The sequence below is a fragment of the Sciurus vulgaris genome, assembly GCF_902686455.1.
Source record: "Sciurus vulgaris genome assembly, chromosome: 3".
Classification (NCBI taxonomy): domain Eukaryota; kingdom Metazoa; phylum Chordata; class Mammalia; order Rodentia; family Sciuridae; genus Sciurus; species Sciurus vulgaris.
Genome location: NC_136463.1, coordinates 104531813 through 104536899, shown reverse-complemented (window position 1 = coordinate 104536899; position 5087 = coordinate 104531813).

The window sequence follows — 5087 nt, the reverse complement described above, 5'->3', positions numbered from 1 at the left end:
TTTTGCAAACATTAAAGTGTACTTACATAAAATAAGATGGCTTCAACTCACCAGCTGATATAATCACATGGGACCATAGTCCTATATATACTCTGTCACTAACCAAAACTTCTTGTGTTATCATATATTGTACTTCTGTTTATATTAAAAACTCATACATTATTATTTTTGTTTAGTCAATTATTTATTAAGCCTATTTAAGAAAAAATATATCTTCACCTATGTAATTATCATTTCTCATGCTTTTCATTACTTTGTGTTGAACTACATTTGTGCCTGACACCTTTTCCTCCTATCTAAGAGACATCCTTTAATGTGTTTTGTAGTGTGCGAGTCTACTGGTGATGAAATTTTTCCACCTTTGGAAAAAAAGGTCTGTATATTGCCCTTGTTTTTAAGATATTTTTGTCATTCATAGAATTCTAAGTAGACAGTTATTTTTTCATACTTAAAGGATTTTCTTCCACTATCTTCTCATTTGCGTTATGTCCTATGAGAAATCTGTAGTCCTGTTTAATTCGTTGCTTGTCAGAATATTTCACCTTTATCACTGGTTTTGAACACTTTGATTAATATGTATCTTGGTGTAATTTCACGTTCTTTGGATTCCTTGTGCTCCCTGCATCGGTGGCTTTATAGTTTTTTTTTTTTTTTTTTTTTTTTTTTTTCATAATTTGGACACATTTCAGCCACCATTCTTTCAAATATTTTTTTTTTGTCTCCCTTCCTGCCCCTTTGGAGACTACAATTATGTGTTTATTAGACTGCTTGCAGTTTCCCCACAATTCACTGAAGTTTTGTTGATTATTTTAATTCTTGTTTTTTTCAATCTGCTTCATTTTGGATATTTCTATTTCTCTGTCTTCAGACTCATTTATCTTTTCTTTGGTAATATCTAATCTAACAGTGATCACACCCAATGTACTTTCACCTCAGACTTTGCAGTTTTTAATCTCTCAGATTTGATTTGCATCTTTTCATCTTGAATTCTTCTACTAATACTCTATAGTCTTTCCTCTGGCATTTTGAACCTCTTGCATATGATTATAACTGATTTAATGCCCTGCAGAACAAATTCTGTATTTTGTGTCAGTTCTTGGTAAGTTGTAGTTGATTGATTTTTCTTCTCATGCTTCTGGTAAATCCTGGTTAGGTACCAGAAGTTCAAATTTTACTTTGTTGGATGCTGGATATTTTGAACATCAAATAAATAATCTTGAGCTATCTTCTTAGATGCAGTTAAATTTCTTGGAAATAGTTTGATCCTGCCAGGTGTTACCTTCAAGCTAGAACTTTTGTTAGGTGAGATGAGAGCAGAATTTAGTCAAAGGTTTATTCTGTCCTACTGTCCTTCTAAATATCCAGTGAATATGAATTATGAGATCTAGCTGGTGGGAATAGTCACTATTCCCATTCCTTTGTGATCTCTAATATTTTTAGATGGTTCTTTCCTTATCCTTGAATAGTGTATTCTGTCATTTTCTATTGCTATAACAAAGTACCTAGAAACAGATAATTTATAGAGAATTTTATTTGACTTGTAGTTCAAGTGGTTGGAAAGTCCAAGAGCATGGCACTGGCATCTGCTTAGCATCTAGTGATGAACTTCTTTCTGCATGATTACATGGCATAAGGAATCACATGCTGAGACAGAGCAAGTGTGCTAGCTTGGCTCTCACTTCTTATTATAAAGCCATGAATGTCATGGATGTCATGTGTGTTAACCCTCATGGCCTCCCTTAATTCTAATTATCTCTTAAAGGCCTCATCTTCAAATATCAACATGTGAATTTGGGGATTAAGTCACTAAGACTTGACCTTTTTTTTTTAATGTGGAGGGGGATACATGCAAACCATTCCAAGTAGTTTCCTTAAGTGCATAAGGAACAATTATTGATCAATACTCAGCTAAAAGTCCTCTTCAGGTCTCTAGAGTATTTTCATTGTATACCTGTTTCCTCTCCAGTACATTGGGCTGTCCTGACTCAAAGTTCCATTTTCTCAATTCAGGGAGGTTGCCAGACTTTGCTGGAGCTACCCCTCCTTTTCTTCAATTTATTTTTTTAATGTAAACAAATGGGGTACAACTCGTTTCTCTGTTTGTACATGAAGTAGAGGCATACCATTTGTGTAATCATACATTTACATAGGGTAATGGTGTTTGATTCATTCTGTTATTTTTTTCTTCTCCCCAACTTTCCCACCCCTCTTTGAGTTACCCCTCCTTGAACCACACATGGAAACTACTTCTAGAGAATAAAATAGAGAAATTGTAGGGTTCACCTCATTTGTTTTTTTCTGTCTTAGGTATCACTAGCCTTCATTGCCTGGTATCCAATGTCTTAAAAATGCTTGATTCATATATTTTGTTCATGGTTTTAGTCCTTTCAGTTTGGAGGGTTAATCTGTTCCCTGTTATTCCACCTTGATCAGAAGCAGAAATCCCCTTAAATACATTTATAAAGTAAAGCATTTAATTTGTTAAGGAAAATGTTACTAATGTACTGACCTAATGTCATGTGAATATATCAAAAATCATTAAAATGTTTTGTAAAAGACAAACTTTTAAGGAACTATCTTCTCCAAATTATTCGTATACAAGCAAAATAACAGACTTAGATGGGGTGAGAGATGCAAAGACACACAATTCCTTAGTGAGAAGAATAAAACAAGTTCATTTTTCCCTTCACTGTGATCAGTATTCTTGCCAGTCTTTCACTGTTTTAAACTACTCTAAACTTTCCAATTACAAAGGAGAGATTTCATATGCTTATAAAATATGCCTGGTCAAATACTAATGCATTTGCATCTGAAAGCCTTATCTAACTAGCCACCGGTTTGACGTAATTTGTACCATGATAAAAACATTTTTTCAACATTCTTATGAACTCTTTAGAGACAAAATCATTCACATTCCTCCCACTGAAATGGAATAAATTTTCAGATCATTTGGAAATTAAAGGGTTAATGTCGGTTATAGAATTTAATACTTGCTCAAGGTCACCTCACCTTATAAACTTTGCTATTTTTTATAAAGAGCAGGAGGACAACTAGCTGTTCATCTGGATAAGTACTTTAATCTTCTACGTACCACAAGTAAGATCATTTGCGGTCTTCAAGATTTTTAAGGGCCTGTTAAAATGTTTGAGATATGCAAAAAGAAAATTTTTCCAAATAGTTTTTAAAATCACAAAATTAAAACTTGATTTTATTTCTCAAAATAGAACATGGAACCTGTAACTTCAACTCTTCTATTTCTGTATTTGATTATTTGATTATTGAAATGAATTGTCAGTTCATTCTAAGATTCTTGATATAAAATGAGGGCATTATTCACAAGTAAGAGTGCTCAAGGCCACTTGAAGACTTTTTTTTTTTTTTTTTTACAACTCTATGATTTTTAATTATATGCAAAGTGAAGGTGAGTTAAGTAATATCAAAAGTAGTATAAATCCCTGAACACGTGTCTCTGTTTTCAAACACAACTTATATTAAGCTCTACTTAGTGCAATATTGGCTTTTCACTTTCTTTTTTTTTTTTTATTGTAAACAAATGGGATACATGTTGTTTCTCTGTTCGTACATGGAGTAAAGGCATACCATTTGTGTAATCATAAATTTACATAGAGTAATGTTGTTTGATTCATTCTGTTATTTTTTCCCTTCCCCCCACCACTCCCACCCCTCTTTACCCTCTATACAGTACTTCTTTCCTCCATACTTGCCCCCTCCCTAACCCTAACTCTAACCCTAACACTAACCCTTCCCTCCCCCCCATTATGTGTCATCCTCCACTTATTAGCGATATCATTCGTCCTTTGGCTTTTTGAGATTGGCTTATCTCACTTAGCATGATATTCTCAGTTTCATCCATTTGCCTGCAAATGCCATAATTCTATCATTCTTTTTTTTTTTATTGTATGTAAACAAATGGGATACATGTTGTTTCTCTGTTTGTACATGGCGTAAAGGCATACCATTTGTGTAATCATAAATTTACATACAGTAATGTTGTTTGATTCATTCTGTTATTTTTTTCCCTTCCCCCCACCCCTCCCACCCCTCTGTACCCTCTATACAGTACTTTCTTCCTCCATACTTGCCCCCCTCCCTAACCCTAACTCTAACCCTAACATTAACCCTTCCCTCCCCCTCTTTATGTGTCATCCACTTATTAGCGATATCATTCGTCCTTTGGCTTTTTGAGATTGGCTTATCTCACTTAGCATGATATTCTCCAATTTCATCCATTTGCCTGCAAATGCCATAATTTTGTCATTCTTTATGGCTGAGTAATATTCCATTGTGTATATATACCACAGTTTCTTTATCCACTCATCAATTGAAGGGCATCTAGGTTGGTTCCATAGTCTGGCTATTGTGAATTGAGCAGCTATGAACATTGATGTGGCTGTATCTCTGTAGTATGCTGATTTTAAGTCCTTTGGGTATAGGCCAAGGAGTGGGATAGCTGGGTCAAATGGAGGGTCCATTCCAAGTTTTCTAAGGAATCTCCACACTGCTTTCCAGAGTGGCTGCACTAATTTGCAGCCCCACCAGCAATGTATGAGTGTACCTTTCTCCCCACATCCTCGCCAACACCTGTTGCTTGTATTTTTGATAATCGCCATTCTAATTGGGGTGAGATGGAATCTTAGGGTGGTTTTGATTTGCATTTCTCTTATTACTAGAGATGTTGAACATTTTTTCCATATGTTTGTTGATTGCTTGTAGATCTTCTTCTGTGAAGTGTCTATTCATTTCCTTAGCCCATTTGTCCACTGGATTATTTTAATTCTTGGAGTAGAGTTTTTTGAGTTCTTTATAGATTCTGGAGATTAGTGCTCTATCTGAAGTATGATTGGCAAAGATATTCTCCCACTCTGTAGGCTCTTTCTTCGCATTGCTGATAGTTTCCTTTGCTGAGAGAAAGCTTTTTAGTTTGAATCTATCCCAGTGGTTGATTCTAGCTTTTATTTCTTGTGCTATGGGAGTCCTGTTAAGGAAGTCTGATCCTAGACCAACAAGGTAAAGATTTGGACCTACTTTTTCTTCTATAATCTGCAGGGTCTCTGGTCTGATTCCGA